Here is a 20,335-nt window from a genome sequence, read left to right as displayed (position 1 = left end):
TGGACACTCGCAATATTAGAAGAGCTGCTGGTGCGTTGCCGGCCTTTTAAGACAGAAATACACTCTTTACGTGGTCGTATTGGTCAGGAAATACTGCTGGCGACACTTTGTTCCAGAGCGAAAAACGCGCTGTGGAAGACTATATTATTATAATATCTCTTTCTGTACATGTTAAAGGACTTAATGTGTTTTATTCAGTTAAATGATCAAAATAAATAAATTTACTTATTTTCGTAAACAATTATTATTTATACCTCTTCTCTAATCTTAGCTACATGTTGTTAAATGGTGCCGTTACGAATAATGTGTGGCGGTACCCACAATTCGCCTAACATTCCTGCATCGCGCTATCAAAGTTTCGGAGAACGGCAAGATATATACAACGTCTGAAATGACGTCAGTGGGCTTCGGCCTGACCGAGTATGCTATCTCGCTCGGTCGGAAGATCTTCCTTTTCGGCCGCCACGAACAACGTTAAATTGGTGACCCCCGACAAGAACACGCATCCTTCTGGACATCAATCATCATCAACACTCCCCGCCCCTCCGCACCACGTCAGCAGACATCAAGCATAACCGGGTCGCCTCGACCATAAGCCGCGTTGGGCGTCCGCGCCGGTCGAACCCGTGTCTGGCTTGAATGGGGCAGCCATAGGCTACAACGACCGGTCAACAAGCAGAGCACGGGGTCCCTCTCCTGGTCATTGCACGCGTAGCTTCGGCCCACACCTGACAAAACAAGCGCATCGAAGAATACCACAGGTCTTCGGGGGGGGGGGGGGGGGGGGGGGGGGGAGTGATGTGGTGGTACCCACAATTCGCATAACATTCCTGCATCGTGCTATCAAAGTTTCGGAGAACGGCAAGATATATACAACGTCTGAAATGACGTCAGTGGGCTTCGGCCTGACCGAGTATGCTATCTATAAATAGCTATCCATATAAAGAAATGAGAAGGATAAAGACGTTCGACATTGATGATATCAATAAGGAAAATGGAAAGTCACAGAAATTGGCTCTGTTTTTACAGATTATGGAGTGAGAGGGAATTAGGAGATTTAAAATTAAAACCGTATTTTTGGTACAGATTTATAGCAGGAATCGTTTTTCTAAAGACCAAAATAATTCATGGGTCTTAAGGTGTGTACGCACTAGGCGCCGATGGAAGAAGAAAGACAATTCTTTAGCAATATGGTTGCGGTCCTGAGGGCTTATGTGATACGTCTATTCTTGACACTGCATCGAGTTTTTTTTAAATCACTATCTTCTAATTATATTACATTACGAGTAACGGATTTTCGCTCGGGTTTCTATAGGCAGTTACAAGCTTAAAATTAGCTTTCTTTACAACACTATCTATAAAAAAAAACCGGCCACGCGCAATATAGGGTTCCGTAGTACCTCTAGTTAAAAAAAATTGTATGGTCAATGAATGTTCATTTATAACGTGTTTTAGTTTTTACACTACTAACAATATCATCTCAGTTACTTTCAAAGGAATTTGAACGAAAAGTTCCTTTATACTTCGCTGAATACATTTTTTTTAGTTGATCGACTATTACTCAATAACTTATGTAGTCTTCTTAGCCGTGATAGTTTTCCTTTTAAATTCAGCATATTTCCTACTCCCGTGATTTTTTTCACATTTCGAGAAGCAACCGTTTAGCTGGAAGTAGCCCCCTTCTTCACTGGACACTAACGACTTTTTTTCACTTTAAAAATTAATTCATATTTCACAATTGGAACCCTAAATCGAAAACTGATCTAAGAACTCGTAATATTTTTTGAAAACCTATCCATTGACACCCCACGTGGGGTGGACACGAAAAATAATAATCATCCCCGCTTCATATGTAGGGGAGGTACAATAAATAATTATATTTTTTAAAAGTATATATTTTTGTATACCATTTGTTGGTATCATTAATATGAAAATTCATGCCGATTTACAGCTTTGTAGGTCCTATAGTCTCTGAGCAATACCGCAGACAGACAGACGGACAGACAGACAGACGGACGGATAGACCGAAACTATAAGGGTTCCTTGTTTACTACGGAACCCTAAAAAGGGATTTACAGTTCTTTTTAATTCAATAAAACAAAGCTAAACTTAAGCCTACCCTGTAATGCTATCAATTTGAATGACACCTATTTAACAACCCAAAAAAAAACAATTGACAATAATTTAGTCAAGTTTACTTTACACTTACATCTAAATTGACTCAATCGAAGTATACCTTCAAGATCGTAGCCTAGTGCGTACATACCTTTAGAATGACTTATTTCGTCGTCTCAATTAAAATGTTCGAATGAGGAATGGCTCGACAAAGAGTCTGTATTTTTCTGCAGCTTTAACTCGGGTTTTTATAATTTTTCTCTGGGTGTCGCGGAAAACCTTACTCGTTTGTTTTTTTAAGTCTTCATACGTCGTGATCGTTCCTAGAAATTCAGGGTATATTATTTGTTTAAGGGTTTGTAATATTACTACAATAAAACTATTAAAAAACTGTCCTATTGTAAATAAACCTAAATTACATATTTCATGCAACAGTACATGCACGACTATACAAAGTACAAAAATATCTACTAGTCGATACTAATCCACCAGTTAGCTCTTTACGCTTAAACCATTGAACCGATTTTGATATGAAGGACATAAGACAATAAATAATTTATACCCTGAAAAAACACGGTTTCCGGGTGACGAAGAATTACAGCACAACGAACGGAATGATGATGATGCTCAGTGTACTTCCATCGTGCTGGTGGCGTGCGCCGCGACCGCACTGACAGCGGCATTATCAAGTTGTTAGCGATGCCGCGATGGCGGCGTATCATTCCTGCAGACAACGCCTGCATTTTTGTTTGTTTTTATCGCAAATTTGAACAGGGGTTTAGTTTTTTAAAGGACGCATAATGATAATATCACATGCTCAAAGTGTCTTTATCTTCTGTAATATTCTGTAGAGCAAATGTTCTACAGAATATTTTTAATGTAAGCTTAAAAACGTTGGTACATCTAGGCTGTCAAAAGGAGGGAACAGTGTTCATATACGACATTTTCTATCACGTACGTGCCGTTGTGTGGAAACAGGCTATAATCTTCGAACCGGTGCATGGTGATAGGCAGCATAGGCTTAACTTCAAAGAGGGAATTTTGGGTCTGACTCAGATGCTTCTGACCTTCTTCTGACTTAGATGGTCTAATATTAGCACACTGCATGCTTGTAATTAAATAAAATTGAAAGCTTTTAATGTACCTTTTTTTAAATTAAATTGTTTTTATTATAATGTAAAAATACATACCACTACTATTTGACAAACAATGTAATAGCTGTTACTGGCTACTATTTGTATATATAATACTAATTGTTATATGTTTAGTGTTAAGCTCCAAATTGTAATACGCTGTTGGTATTCAATTAGGAAAAATAAAAAAAATTATACCTGTTCATCTATTCCTCTTTACTTATCTGTGAGCCTACGTTAGATGGCCATCTGACGTCGTCCTCGAACATGTTGATGTCGGTAATTACCTCCAGTCGCGGTGAAGCATTGTGGAAATTTATCAAATGCATTTTACTAAACGCCCCGTTTCCCATGCTAGTGCATTTCTCTTAACCTAGCAAAATGTGTGTCGCTAATGCCGGTGAAGCCTTGCTTTGTACGAGTGTCCCAAATGTTGCTTACGCTGAACCTGAATTTAATTTTACTAATTGCATTGAAATTTATAGTTGCAAAACTATAAAGTATTATTTCATTTTGTGAATATTAATGTGTGTTAAATAAGTCTAGTCTTTATAAGTAGTTGAATCTGAAATGTAGTGTCATGTCGTGAAATGTAATGTAGTGTCGTGAAGAACATTGTACGAGTTCTGTACTCATGATAACGTTTATGTATTAAAATAAGAATATTGGCCATGTTGTAACTATACGTGGGAGAGCCATGCTTCGGCACGAATGGGCCGGCTCGACCGGAGAAATACCGCGTTCTCCCAGAAAACCGGCGTGAAACAGCGCTTTCGCTGTGTTTCGCCGAGTGGGTGAGTTTACCGGAGGCCCGATCCCCTATCCTTATTCCCTTCCCTACTCTCCCCTATTCCCTTCCCTTCCCTACCCTACCCTCCCCTATTACCCTATTCCCTCTTAAAAGGCCGGCAACGCACTTGCAGCTCTTCTGATGCTGCGAGTGTCCATAGGCGACGGAAGTTGCTTTCCATCAGGTGACCCGTTTGCTCGTTTGCCCCCTTATTTCATAAAAAAATACAAGTTGCAGGCACCGTCTGTACGACGTCAGTCGTGTAACATAGCAATAATACATATAGAACGCCCGCGCTAGTCTCAATCCCGTGGTAAATGTAATCCCCCTGTCACTGCTTAATACGATGAAATAGAATAAACAATGCGCAACGCAAAGATTACGCTCACATAAAAAGTAGAGAATAAGTTTTATCACAAATTAGATTAAATTATGAAAAAGTGATAGGTACTTACACGTTATTTTATTTTTGGATTTTATTTATAAATCGGAATACTGATTTTACTAATCATATTATTGTAAACAGAAAGCTTTGTAGATATATAAAAAGGTAAGAGTTTCTTATAACGACACACAGCATAATGTACGCGATTAGATTTTTTTATATATTTTATTCTATATGAATTCTGAAGAGAACAATTTTATTATTATTTTGAATCTGACATCTCAGGACATGACATTAACAGGACAAAACAGACAGACAGGACTGTTTGGCACTGTTTGCTCAGGGCGCAAGATTGGTGTTATCAATTAGTGCCCCGCAAACCGATAGTCGCTGCGACCATTTACTCTGCAGTACGCATTGCAACGTTTACACATGCTCGTTACACACAGTACCTATTCTATGTTGACTTTGTCTCTATATTTAATTCGGATGGTTGACAGTTTAACGAATAGGAGCCCAAGTGGCTGTTTCACCCCTTACTTATCTGACACATACACCATACTCTATCTGTCAGATAAGTCGTGGACAGCCCTTCTGGCACTTATCATTAAGTGGTGAAACAGGCCCTAAATATTATAAAAACTTTAAAGGAGAATTTTTTATAATTTATATAGGATATTTTAAAGACTTAAAGATAATCGGGATTCAAGTACTTAAGTATCGACTGATTTATAAGCATAAGCCCGCTTATTAAATACGTTGTAAGAAAAATATTTTAAATTCTTTGTAAAATATTCTTATCTAAGTAGGAGTTGATCGTTAAGAATTTTAAATGTGATAATGATAATAATCTTACTTATAAATACTGCCCTTTCTTAGCAGTCGTTTCGCATCGGAAACCCACATAATGCCTGAAAGTGATCAGCAGCTGCGCAGATGATCCCGGACAAAGGTACGGTCCCGCGGGGCAAATTAGGACGCTTTTACGACAGGTCCTCGTGACACGCCCCGCGGGCCCGGCACCGTGCCGGCACCAAACCATTTTCGGTACTAACAGGTTTATATCACATAAATACGAAGTTTGATATCCAGGCCGATCCCCGCTCGCGCGCCCGCATCCAATTATTCCCAGATTTCCAGCGCAAAAGACAACGCGATATCAGATGATCCCGAAAGATTTTACCTGAATATTAATTAAAAAGAAGACCGAGCTACCGAAAAAAGGCTAAAAGTGTAAAAATAATCGGACGAGGGTCCGAGGATCATTCGGGGAGTGCTGACGACAAAAAATGTTGAAAGCGTATAATTGGATTGCATTTAAAAAGGGACCATTACATGCTGTCATGGGATTTTTATGACAGAATCGGTTTCGGTGACACCGGGAGCAACAAAGCAGTTAATTGAAACAATGCTACGCGCCGCTACGGGCTACGGCGTAGCGTCAGTGCTACGCCGCCCGTAGCGCCGGCCGCACGCGCCTAGCCAGTGCAGTGACTCACACGTACAGTGAAGTGCTTACGGAGTTGGAATGCGCATCTCTGTGTTTTTAGTTTGAAGTTGAACAGTGAGTTTGAAAAGAGGTTTTATTGACTCTACGGTGGAGTATACTTAAAAGTTTTTTTTTAAACGTAATTAAATTATTCTTCACGTATTTAAAATACAGTTACAATCCAAATACAAAATTATAATTTAATAATTATATTTTTATAAGTATGTAAAAAATATTATTTATTTTATTCTATTTTTATTAAATTTTTAACCGAAAACAAAATTCTAAAAGCTCCATGATGAAATGTACAGTCGCATCCATTATAATTATATTTTACGGCAACATAAGGTAATACGTGGGGGGGTCGTAAAGACACAGCGGTTATATGAGATTAGATAAGACGCGGTGAGTTATGCGAGCGATATTGATATTGCACGCCTCATTATGTAAAGTGGGATCGAAAATTTTGATCGTTTCGCCCGCGCCGTACTGTGGAAATGATGTACCAATTTCCTATTGGTAGAACAAAAATGTGAATATTACAATGGGTAATATTTATTGTTACATTATTACTAATTTAGGTTAATTTGATAAAGTAATTTAAAATTATTCTGTCAGTAATGAAATAGTTTTTACGCAACATTAATTATTAACATTTAATTTTAACATTTACTCAATCGTGAAATATTAATAAATCATCAAAGCAATATCAAAAATCACGTTAAATTTATTTAAAAAAGTCAATAAATTTCAAAGGTACTGAGAGGTTGATGAAATAATTGAAAGAACAATATTATTTTTAAATATTATTCTTTTAAAGGCTGATTGTCTATCGTCTGATATCCGCGTATCAGAGGATTAAAAACCACCCTTGTTTTTTGTCAAAAAAGTTTTAAATAGCCTATTAGGCACTTTATCAGAAAGTGGTGAAACAGGCCCTAAATCTTCTCTAAATTTAAATTAAGTAATGATTCAAAAAAGTTTTGAATAGCCTATTAGGCACTTTATCAGAAAGTGGTGAAACAGGCCCTAAATCTTCTCTAAATTTAAATTAAGTAATGACAAAACAAAAATGTTTTGTCATTACTTAATTTAAATTTAATAAATCTTCTTAATCTTCTCTAAATTTAAATTAAGTAATGACAAAACAAAAATGTTTTGTCATTACTTAATTTAAATTTAGAGAAGATTTAGGGCCTGTTTCACCACTTTCTGATAAAGTGCCTAATAGGCTATTCAAAACTTTTTTTTCTAATTCTCCATACTTAATACTCTTTATTTTTCTTAATACAAAAAAAGATAATTGGTGGATACTGGCTATCCAGTACAGTAGACAAGGCTATCCTCATCTGCATAGCTAGCACAAGCACCTAGACAAACGAAAGAAACTAAATTTTGACAGTTTTACCGGAAAAACATTGGAGTAAAAGTTTCTTTCGTATCTCGATATCTTTCGCTTTTGAAAATCTATATGTCAAGCATGACGATCCGCTTTTGACATTTAGTTTCTTGATTCTGTTTTTATTTTTATTATGGCACTTGGCTATAAAACCATGGCCAGTGTCGAATAAATAGCAACCATGTCTATAGCCGGAATTATAGTTTTGATCTACAAACTACGAATAATAAAGTTCCTTAGTTTTTATTATTCGTATTTCGTAGACAAAACTATAATTCCGGCTATAGACAAGGTTGCTACACGTCGATTTTATGAATTTGCCGCCATTTACTCGACACTGGCCATGGTTTTATAGCCGAGGTGCCATAATTAAAAAAAAAGAACCAAGAAACTAAATGTCAAAAAAAAAAATTGCCGTTGCTTTAATGGTTGCTATGGAAAGAGTTTCTTGTCTTTGTCCACTGAAACTCAAGTCGATGGGTGGTGCCATGCTCGGGAATAAGATATGTAGACATGGGAAAGAAACTGCCATTACCTTCTTCCGAAGAATCGACTGGGAAACCCCGTGCTAGCTACGCTGGAAGTGGTGAAACAGGCCCTTAGACAGAAAATATATTACGGGATTGATGTTAAAATGTACATTAAAGTTAATCATGAAAACTCTCTGATTGCTTTATATGTAGGATAGAATATAGATATATGTAGTTGTACAAAACTGGAGCAATCAGTAAATTAAAGCTGAGGCTCCCACGGGGCTCCGGTCCCGATTAACGCCGGGGTAGCGCGGGATCGCACGGGATACGGGAAAAACGGGATTCCCGTAATGAATATACATGGTGTCTAATGTGGAGTGGCCTTAACGAGAGTGACTGTTGATCTTATTAACGTGTAATTGTGGGTTTCTTTTGCTTATTTTTAAGACGAAAATATAGGTCGAGTGACTATTTTATTGATATCTAATGATTGACAAAGACTTGTTGCTTAAAATAATAAGAGTGTTTATATTTTTGCACGGCGTAGATTCTAAAAATCAAATTGTATTTGAATAAAATCGCATAATTACAAAATATCGTCTCGATAATCTGTACTGCTCATTACATATTGCTAAGGAATGCATTGTTCCTCTGGATTACTGCGCTCGTGCGACGTCGTGTGTTACATCTATGACCCAACCCTCAAGACAAGTCACAAAACCTTGTATTTATCATTTTGATGTCTAGACTCTCTTCGTTACTAAGATCAACGTAAACATCATGTTCTACTTCCGAATTCTAGAAAACAGTCCTGTTTGGTAAATTATAAGTATTTTCACAAGTAAAGTCCTAGGCTTGTCCACTTCAAGAAGTCATCAAGTCATTAGGGCGGCTAATGATTATTCGTTATTTTCCGCGATTCGCTCCACTCGATGGGGTCACGGGCGGCGCGGTTGGGGCGGCTAAGGCGGGCGGGAACTCGGCTCGTGGGACACGCGATGCTAACTGCTGTGTTAGCTGAAAACTCAGGCCAAGTACCACAATACAGTAGGGCTATTTTAAACTCATCGTGTTCTTTGAAAGCTAGTGCTTTATAGTTCACGAATCAGTGTAAGGGTAGGCATTATTGTAACAAATGACGCCCGCAACTCCGTTGCGCCAAAACTCGTTAATCGCGCGGGAACCGTACATTTTCATATCTCCGTATTTCGTATCTCCATACCAAATTTCAGCAAAATCGTTTCAGCGGTTTATCCGTGAAAAGGTAACAGACAGACACACTTTCACATTTATAATATTAGTATGGCTGTTTATTCTAATCTAGATGACCCAGTTATCTCCTTATCACTTTTCTCCCAATATAAACCTTCCCTAGACTTTCACGAATATTTTAAGACTAAAATTATCCAAATCGGCTCAACCGCACTTGAGTTAGACTAACTTTTTAAATACACTTTTATATTTGTACACATAGTTAACTGACATATGTAATTTGAGCAAATAAATAACTTTTTACCTTTTTAATTTACTGATAAGTGATAAAGATACCCATTGCATGGACTCATAATAAAATCTAGTACATTATTTTGTTCAGTTCCACTTGTAAAGCGTAAGGCTTAGTTTACATTGAAATCATACGGGGCTTTATTATGTTCTCTATATGAGATATTCCAACTGAACTTTTTTTTTACTAATAAGAAACACATTGCATTGAAAGACTAGCCACCCTATTGGACTGTCTGTTCCAATCCTAAACGGCTCTTTTGATAATAAAAAACACGTCTTTTTTTTTAATTTAACAAATTATTGCTTTGTCATTGGCTCTTAATACGTATGCAAAGTTTCGAATTAATTATACTAGGTACTGGAGATAGGTAAAAATAGTGCTCAAAGATTCCGTTACATACATACAGCCCAAGCTTGTAAACACGTCGTCGTGTTCCAAAGTAAAATCAGCCTTAGATTTAAGAAGAGGAACTGTGTGAACTAGATTTTATTATGCGTTTGTGATAAGTATCGATATTAGTTATTCAGCCCATATTCTTACTGGGCACCGTGAGTGTGTCTCTCTGTGAAGTTAATATATTGCGGACACGTTCAGCAAATACAATTAATAATAATAATCAAGACGTTTTTCCTCATTCGCGCTAAGATGACTATCCTATATTTTAGTTTCACGATGTATTTCAATTTGATATAATATAAATAATAATCAACGTATTCGTGTAGCTTTATCTGAACTTATAAAATAAAGAGGAAGGTTTTGTATGTTTAAATTAAATGAGTTCCGAATCCATTAATTAGACCGAATTTGATGAAAAGCACATATTGGGCCGCGAAGATGGAAATACGCTACTTTTTACCGCGGGAAAATGTATGGTTACTGGGAGTTTTTCAGCTCTCAAATCCCCGGGAACAATGTTTTCCGCAATGTTTTTGGAATTTTCATCCAAAATGTTTTTTGTGTAATCCAGTAGCATACACACAGCTCATAAAAGCTGCCCTTTGAGAGACAGTTTTATGAACAGACATAATGCAGGTACAATTTTATTTATGTCCAGATAAAATGATAAAGCGGTTCTCATTCTAAGGCGCCCGATCTATTATGAATTCTAAAGAGCACATTTATAGAGTCATTTTCTTTCGCACCGGCATGTTAAAAAGCTTTCAACGTTGCCAGTTAAAAATACACAAACCAAAGAATATTTCAAACTGAAGTACTTCAACTATTTTCAGAGTTGCAACGAATTTTATTCAAAATATGCAAGCGAGTGTTATAGGCCGTCAGTGGGTGAAAATAGCGAGCACTAACGAACGTCTACGGCTTACAACGGGACTTAAATAAAAATGAACCGAGGCTTTCTATTGATTGAGCTTAAATGAACGTGGGATCTTATAGTGTTTTCTACATTTTTTATTTAACCAGGTGACCCCGTGAACTTTGTATCACTACCCTCCTAATAAAAAACTTTTCTGGACTTTCTTTCTTATTTCGAGACTAAAATTAGCTAATTCGGTTCAATAGTTCTCGTGTTTTAGCAAGACTAACAGAATCGATTGAAAACTATCTCCCTCTCTCTCTCTCATAGTATTTTCATGCCAAATTTCGTTGAAATCAGTTTGAGTGTATTTTAATATTTTTAAAGTGTTCTTTTATATTTTATCGTCACAATTTAACTAAACTAGCTATTTGACCGAGCTTTGCTCGGTATTCGATAAAACACGAATAAAATGACATTTTCTAAAAATGATTCCTAGCTAGATCGATTTATCGCCCCCGAAACCCCCTATATACTAAATTTCATGAAAATCGTTGGAGCCGATTCCGAGATGCCAATTACATATATACAATATACATATATGAAAGAATTGCTCGTTTAAAGATATAAGTTAACGTGTAGTTTGGCTAAGTCTGATTAAAGTCACAATAGACATACTTAAAGTTATATGTAACTTCGATTACTAATGTGAAATGTCTATTGTACTCACGGTGAAGTAAAAAAATAGAATACCTCAAGTACTGATGATTTTAAGCTATAAAATTTCTTCTCTATGAAAACTCTAAAAGAAATATCCGAGTTATCAAACTATTCCCTAGCTGTTGATACATTTCTATATCAGTTTTATACACAGAGATTTGCCGTAAGCGCTCTAGAAGTTATTGCACCTGGCGCGACTGTTCTCATCGCATATTGAACTCTACTTGTCTATTCTTCAAATTATTTCAATCGATAGAGTTCATATATACTTCTCAAACTGACGAATGGAATCTGCAAATTTCTGCAGTGATGAGCATAGTTCTAGGACTTACTGCGATTATGGAAAGAAAAACAAAATAAAAACTTAGTTTTAACAGAATATCATAGGTGAGAATTGAAAGATATGAGAAATCTTTTTAATCCGTTCAGAGGTTTAAACGCGTTTGCATACATAAAGAAATATACGTATTCTACGTCCTGGTCAAAATATTTTTACACATTGCTTGTGTGCCGTAATTTACAGATATTTTAACCGTGCTGATACATTCTTCATAATATCCATCCATACTTAATATTATAAATGCGAAAGTGCGTCTATCTGTCTGTCCGTCTGTCTGTCTATCTGTATGTCTGTTACCTCTTCACGCCCAAACCGCTGAACTGATTTTGCTGAAATTTGGTATGGTGATACTTTCAAGTCCCGGGAACATAGGATACTTTTTATCCCGGAAAAATATACGGTTCCTGCGCGTTAAACGATTTTGGCACAACGGAGTTGCGTGCATCAAATCAAATCAAATCAAATCAAAATTGTTTTATTTCTGAATAAATTTAAAATAAATGTTTTCAGAAAGTCCTACGTGATGCCTACCACCGGTTCGGGAACTAACCCGGCGAGAAGAACCGGCGTAAGAAACTCGCACGGGGCCCACTTTTTTACCAAAAAAAGTGAGAAAAAAATTAATCTTTTAAAATGAAGTTTACAATTTTGTAACTAAATATTATATACAATATCCACATACATAATTGTAAGTCCTATAATAATGAAGAAGTAGCCTTGCAAGAAGCCATCCTACTCCCAAGGTGTGCCATCGTTTATGAAGTCATTGACCTTATAATAGGCTTTGGCACACAAACGTTCTTTAACTACTTTTTTAAATTTATTAATGGAAAGATTTTGAACGTTTTCTGGGATTTTGTTGTAAAGGCGTATACCTTGACCTTTAAAAGATTTACTGACTTTACTAAGTCTGATCACCGGCATATCTAGCTTGTGCTTATTTCTAGTATTCCTAGAGTGAATGTCACTTTTAACTTTAAATTTACTTATATTTTTTCTAACATATATTACATTATCCAAAATGTATTGAGAAGCAACAGTTAGAATACCAATTTCTTTAAATTTATCTCTCAGAGATTCTAAAGCAGACATTTTATAAATAGAGCGTATGGCTCGCTTCTGCAGCACAAATATTGTATTAATGTCGGCAGCGTTTCCCCATAAAAGGATTCCATATGACATCCTAATATGAAAATAACTAAAATATACTAATCGTGCCGTATCTTCGTCAGAAATTTCCCTAATTTTTCTGACTGCATATGCTGCAGAACTGAGCCTACCTGCAAGATTAACAATGTGAGGACCCCACTGTAATTTACTATCAAGTGTAATACCTAAGAATACAGTGTTGTCTACCAAATTCATCTTCTCATCATTTAATACTACATTGGTTTGGACTTGCCTAACATTGGGCAAAGTAAACTTTATACATTTTGTTTTACTAGAATTTAAAAGTAAGTTATTAACATTAAACCAATGTACTATTTTTGAGAGAGCACTGTTTACCTCGTCGTAGTTCGACTGTTGTCGCTTCACTTTAAAAATAAGTGAAGTGTCATCAGCAAAAAGCACTATCTCATTATTATTATCCTTAACTAGATAAGGTAAGTCATTTATATAGATGAGAAAAAGAAATGGGCCTAATATAGATCCCTGTGGGACACCTAATTCTATTTTGGTTCCTTTGGACCTTTTACTATTAACCTCAACCCTTTGAGTCCTATTTTTAAGGTAAGAAGTCAAAAGGCTGAGAGCAGAGTCTTTAATTCCGTAGTGGCGCAATTTCCTGATCAATGTAGCATGCTCAACACAATCGAAGGCTTTGGAGAGATCGCAAAAAACACCTAAGGCATCCTGCGACTCCTCCCAAGCCTCAAAAATACTGCAAAGGAGTCCTATACCAGCATCCGTTGTGGATCGACCCTTAGTAAATCCGTATTGATTATCATGTAATAAATTATTAGAATTAAAATGTACTAGTAATTGTTTTAAAATAATTTTTTCAAATATTTTACTAAAGGTCGGTAGAATTGATATAGGCCTGAAATTCGTGGGATCCGATTTAGTTCCGGTTTTGAATAAAGGAACAATCTTGCTATGCTTCATTAAGTCAGGAAAAATACCATTTTTTATACAGTCATTGAAAATCATTGCTAAATGAGGAGCTACGATGTCAATTATTGATTTAATAATTTTTGTGGACATGCCCCAGAGATCAGCAGTATTTTTGATACTCAACAATTTAAAGGTATCAATAATATCTCTGGGGTTAATTTCTCTAAACTTAAAATTGACATCACATTCCTTTACATTGTCTCTGAGTAGCTTTTCGGCAGCTTCAGACGAAGAATTTAAATTTTTTGTCGTTGAGACCGGAATCATCTAGTAGGTTAATAAAATTGAGTAGGTAATATTTAAAACATTTCTATTTTAGCGTCTAGAAATACTTGTATAAAAAGTTTATATTGTACCAACTGCCAGCAAATAAACTCTTCTTTATATTTTTAATGGATATAAATACAGAACGTGTTATAATCGGCGCACAATGGATCTTCGATCTCCGCCGACGGATTCCGAGCTAAAAGGCTTTGCCCGGCTCTAGTTATATAAAATATATTTTCTTCTACTTATGAAATTATAATGAATTTTATCTATTTCAGACTCTGGTATGTATTAGAAATGGTTTTTATGGCTGAATGAATTTGAAATAAATATTGATTTCGAATGTATACTATCTTATCTTATATATTTAAACGAGCAATTCTTGTATATATATATATATATATATATATATATATATATATATATATATATATATATATATATATATATATATATATATATATATAGGGCGATTCCGCTAGAGACGACCCTCAACACGAATTTTTAAAGTCTAGCATTTATTACATTTTTTTATTGAATTATAAATAAAAAGATGTATATTTACTAGCAAAAGAACTTTTATGAATAAAAATTGTAATTTGAATGATTTAGAGCATTTTGAAGTGATATCGTCTAACGGCGCGAGAAAAACCGCTTATGCCACACATGATCATTTTTACTCTAAATCACTATCTCGAAGTTGAATTTCATTACATAATACTGACTGTATAACATAAGTTTCTATTTCGGATTCTTTAGTAGAAATACTACAAATGACAGGAAAATCATAAATATTTAATAATTTTCTTTGAAAAAAATATTTTTACTTATAATTATCCCCTATTCTTTTAAATTATAAATATTAATTTTGAATTAAAGGTGTGCTGTAGTTCGGTTTTATAACAATACAGCAAAAAAGGTTTGCTTAAGTTGCATTATTTAATTGTTTTTAGTGATTTAGATGATTTCTTTTCTCAGATCGATAAATGACTAATAATTAAAAAATAATAAAATTTTAAATAGTATTATTACAATTTACTAATAATATTATGTATTGCATATCAAAAATGTAGAAATTAGTCGCAGACTTATGAATAAATTCAATTTCTTTAGACTCGTTGCGCCCGCGAAATTTTGATGTTGCACCCGCGATCCCGAAAATTGTTAATAATTCTTAGTACTAATTACTTAAATTAATTTTATCTAGGTAAATCATTTCTTTGTCTTATACACTTTTGAAATATGGGTTAACAAATTACTAAAAGTTCCACAATTAGCAGTATTCTCAAATGAACTCGTCCGAGTTCTTAATAGAGGACCAATTTGGTTGCACCCGCGATAGTACTTCAAACATGTTTTGTGGCTTTTCTTAGATTTAATTTTAGTTTTCATTTACAATTTATAATTGAACTAGTTAAAAGGTATCCCTTCAAAAGATAATTTATTAATAAATGTATTTTATTTTGTCAGTAGGACGCTTTAAGTGCGTCAAAATGTTGCACCCGCGATAATGGAATCGCCCTATATGTATATATATATATATATATATATATATATATATATATATATATATAGGGCGATTATATAATTCTCCCATATTCTTTTAAATTATAAATATTAATTTTGAATTAAAGGTGTGCTGTAGTTCGGTTTTATAACAATACATCAAAAAAGGTTTGCTTAAGTTGCATTATTTAATTGTTTTTAGTGATTTAGATGATTTCTTTTCTCAGATCGATAAATGACTAATAATTAAAAAATAATAAAATTTTAAATAGTATTATTACAATTTACTAATAATATTATGTATTGCATATCAAAAATGTAGAAAATAGTCGCAGACTTATGAATAAATTCTTTCTTTAGACTCGTTGCGCCCGCGATATTCTGATGTTGCACCCGCGATCGTGAAAATTGTTAATAATTCCTAGTACTAATTACTTAAATTAATTGTATCTAGTTAAATAATTTCTTTGTCTTATACACTTTTGAAATATGGGTTAATAAATTACTAAAAGTTCCACAATTAGCAGTATTCTCAAATGAACCCGTCCGAGTTCTTAATAGAGGACCAATTTGGTTGCACCCGCGATAGTACTTCAAACATGTTTTGTGGCTTTTCTTAGATTTAATTTTAGTTTTAATGTACAATTTATAATTGAACTAGTTAAAAGGTATCCCTTCAAAAGATAATTTATTAATAAATGTGTTTTATTTTGTCAGTAGGACGCTTTAAGTGCGTCAAAATGTTGCACCCGCGATAATGGAATCGCCCTATATATATATATATATATATATATATATATATATATATATATATATATATATATATATATATATATACGGGTTCAATTGTAATCTCGGAATCGGCTCCAACAATTTTCATGAAATTTAGTATATAGGGGGTTTCTGGGGCGATAAATCGATCTAGCTAGGAATCATTTTTAGAACATGTCATTTTATTCGTGTTTTATCGAATACCGAGCAAAGCTCGTTCAAATAGCTAGTTTATATAATATGTATACCAAAAATTGTCAAAACTGTTTGGCGATAGTTGGCGATAAAAACTTTAAAATATATTGTTATGTAATATGAAGATAAAATAGAAATATGAATAGAATGGAACAAAAAGTAGCCCACCGACTGCGATATTAATTAATTTTAGAAATATAATTTTTATTATTTTTATTACTAAGTTATAAGGAATCGGATATGTACCTCAGGCATAAAAAAGCTAAAAATAGCTAAACAAATGGTAAATCACTTTCTACTAAAAAAATTATACCATACACCCCACAAGACAAGACCCAAAGTCTTGTCTTGGTAGTCCCATTAGACACCGTTATTTCACGGTTAGGTTGGCCTACATAAACTGATATATTAAACGTAATTACAGTGTTATTATTGTAAAAAATTACGCCGCGCCGGGGTCGGCCGCGATAGGTGCACGGCACGCAACTGTTACACGCCACCCTGTGCAGTTTAGGCCACTACTAAGATCTGCTTAGTGGGGCACAGTTTGGGCCACTTGCTAGCAAGATTTGCTTAGTGGGGCACAGTTTGAGCCACTTGCTCGCAAGAAATGCTTAGTGGGGCACAGTTCGAACCACTTGCTAGCAAGATCTGCTTAGTGGGGCACAGTTTGGGCAACTTGCTAGCAAGGTCTGCTTAGTGGGGCACAGTTTGGGCAACTTGCTAGCAAGATCTGCTTAGTGGGGCACAGTTTAGGCTGCTTGCTAGCAAGATCTGCTTAGTGGGGCACAGTTTGAGCCACTTGCTCGCAAGAAATGCTTTGTGGGGCACAGTTCGAACCACTTGCTAGCAAGATCTGCTTAGTGGGGCACAGTTTGGGCAACTTGCTAGCAAGGTCTGCTTAGTGGGGCACAGTTTAGGCTGCTCGCTAGCAAGATCTGCTTAGTGGGGCACAGTTTAGGCCACTTGCTAGCAAGATCTGCTTAGTGGGGCACAGTTTGGGCTGCTTGCTAGCAAGATCTGCTTAGTGGGGCACAGTTTAGGCTGCTTGCTAGAAAGATCTGCTTAGTGGGGCACAGTTTAGGCCACTTGCTAGCAAGATCTGCTAAGTGAGGCACAGTTTAGGTCACTTGCTAGCAAGATCTGATTAGTGGGAATAGGTAGAGTAGAAATAGCTGAGTAACTCAGCAGTGGCCTTGAAGTCATTGTCACTCAATACCCAATAAGTTTAGTGTTATTCGCGAAACGTACCCTCATTGTTTTGCAATTTTAAGTTATCTGGAATCATGCAAATGTATGCGTGAGCTTAATTGGGTCGGTTTTTTATATTTGAAAGTTTTTGTTGTATCTATATTGTGGTACTAGCGTTGTAGAGTAAGGGTAGTAATATCAATACAATATTTATATCTACCCTTACCAAGTGAATTATAAGGTTTTAATATACAGTTACCAGTTAACGATTAACGGAATAGCCTTAACCTTACCGGTCTGATACAGAAATCCACGGATTTATGGTTACGAAGTTGTCGCATGCGTTGACAGATTTAAACTTAGGGCTTGCCAACGGCCTGTGGCCATGTTAGGTGTAGATTTCACATGTCTTCCACGTTAGAATAACAAGTTTTGCTTTGTAAGAATATAAATCCTAACTAATATTATTAATTATATGAATGTATGTCTGTCTGTGTGAACAACATTCAAACGGCTGAACCGATTGAGCATTTAGATGAAATGGAGATACTTTGAGTCGAGAAATGTACAATTGATTGATTTTTGAATTGATTGAATTGATGAACGAATATTAGCGGACAACGGAGTTGCGAGCGTATCTATAATATAGTATATATTAATACGTGAGCCAAAAACTTTGTATCCCTTTTGACGAAAAATGAGGAAACGTAGGTGAATTAAATTTTGCACAGTTATAGTTTATATGGTGAAGGAGTGCATCGAGCTAATATTATTTTGAAATGATCCTTTATCATACATTTTTTTAACAAATAAAACATTACACACACTACAATACGCTCACTCAAAAAGATGACAAATTTTTGAGTGACAAACCTATACATACGAATTATACTCTTTTTTTTTATTTATGGTTCAAGTCTGTTGACAACGAGGTGACAAATTGAAAATGGATTATTGGTTTTTTTTATTGAATCTGATATACTATTAGACAATGCTTACACGGCCAGTCTGAGATCAGCTGAGTCCCAGAGAAAAGTTGGAAAAAATATGATAAAGTCAATATTTTTTTACAAAATATAGGTAGTACTCCTGATGTCGTTGAAACTAAGGTTGAATCTCTCTTGTTAAAATAAATACTAGGAAATCCAATTATTGTACTTGTGTAAACATAACAGTACCAGCTACCCGTATAATATTCATAAAAATGTATAAGAAAATAGGGCGGGTACACGAGGCCTAATTAAATAGAGAAAATATAATATAAAAGTGAAAGCAGTCAACGCAACAATGAGACATAAAGAAGACATCGTATACGCTTTCAACGAGTATGAATAGGTAATAATACAAAAGTTAACTTCTTAAAAATGCCGTAAAAATGTCTTGACCCATAAAAATCTGTTAAGTGGATCTTACCCTCATAAAAATACAATTTTATAAGTCTCTTCTCGTAGTCATTATACATATTAAGAATTTTTTTGTGGCGATTATATTTTGTCAGAACTTTTCAATATTGAAAGAACAAAAATAAACATTTCTGCATCATTTTTGTGAAGTGTTTTTCATCTTATGCTGTTGCGTAATGAAATTCCAGAACACGTTCCTTATTCTTTCCTTGTTTTCATAATTAAAAAAAAAAATTGTATCCATATTCCTTAAGTTTGTCATACTCGTGACTGGTAGATATTTAAATTTAAGGCAAGATTTTAGAAACCAAAATAGCACAATGTTACGAGTTACGACTGATGAAATCTGCGTAATTATTTTTTTTATGAAATAAAGGGGGCAAACGAGCAAACGGGTCACCTGATGGAAAGCAACTTCCGTCGCCCATGGACACTCGCAGCATCAAAAGAGCTGGAGGTGCGTTGCCGGCCTTTTAAGAGGGAATAGGGTAATAGGGGAGGGTAGGAAAGGGAAGGGAATAGGGGAGGGTAGGAAAGGGAATAGGGTAGGGGATCGGGCCTCCGGTAAACTCACTCACTCGACGAAACACAGCGCAAGCGCTGTTTCACGCCGGTTTTCTGTGAGAACGTGGTATTTCTCCGGTCGAGCCGGCCAATTCGTGCCGAAGCATGGCTCTCCCACGTATAAAATATCCATCCATCCATTCTGCAATTTTACATAGAATTCGCATAAAACCACACATATTACTGGAATGTCTATTACGTAAGTAACCTGAGGACCAACAATTTCCGGAATATGATACGATTCACACAATGTCATCCTTTTAAACCTGCAGTTGTTTCTAAATTACATCATGTGTAAACCACCGTCCACACGTCAACAGTTGACAGCACACATAATCGGCCCGTTAACTGTGGCCACTGTCAACAGAAATCGGGGAGTTGATCCTTGCGTCCGGAGTCTTTGTATAGGGCTAATTGATTTCGACTAACCCCAGCTTGTATAATAACAGTCCCATTGTCCTCGGCAGAATAATTAACACCAAATTAAAAGGTCCCTCCCCTCCCTTCGTTTACCGACTTAATGTATTTTTAAAACCTTCCTTATCTCGTATTTCTCCTCCATTAAAAGGTTATTATTGATTTTCTTGGTGCAAGTTTAGGGCGTGTTCGGTGTAGTTATGAAACACGCTGTAAATAAAATTCTAATGGAAAAAAATCCTATAGCTTTGATCCTGGTAAAACTTTTTTGTCTCGCTTTTGAAATAAGAGAGTTTAGTACAG

The 20,335-nt window shown here is 35.5% G+C and overlaps 1 protein-coding gene across 6 annotated transcripts in view; it reads left to right on the top strand.

Moving 5' to 3' along the window:
* LOC121738381 (tyrosine-protein phosphatase Lar) overlaps positions 1 to 20,335 on the top strand; it is a 459,738-nt gene that overhangs the window by 137,618 nt on the left and 301,785 nt on the right. Inside the window, exon 1 of one of the 6 annotated variants that reach the window (XM_042130386.1) lies at positions 5,893 to 5,987. The exons of 4 other annotated variants lie outside the window; for them this stretch is intronic. The gene's annotated coding sequence lies outside the window, so the exon portion shown is untranslated. Of the gene's footprint in view, positions 1 to 5,892; positions 6,021 to 20,335 lie in introns of those variants that run through there. One more of the 6 variants, XM_042130385.1, reaches the window with a different exon arrangement.

The sequence above is a fragment of the Aricia agestis genome, chromosome Z (genome assembly GCF_905147365.1).
Source record: "Aricia agestis chromosome Z, ilAriAges1.1, whole genome shotgun sequence".
NCBI classification, from domain to species: domain Eukaryota; kingdom Metazoa; phylum Arthropoda; class Insecta; order Lepidoptera; family Lycaenidae; genus Aricia; species Aricia agestis.
This window is presented reverse-complemented; position numbering and strand designations above follow the sequence as displayed.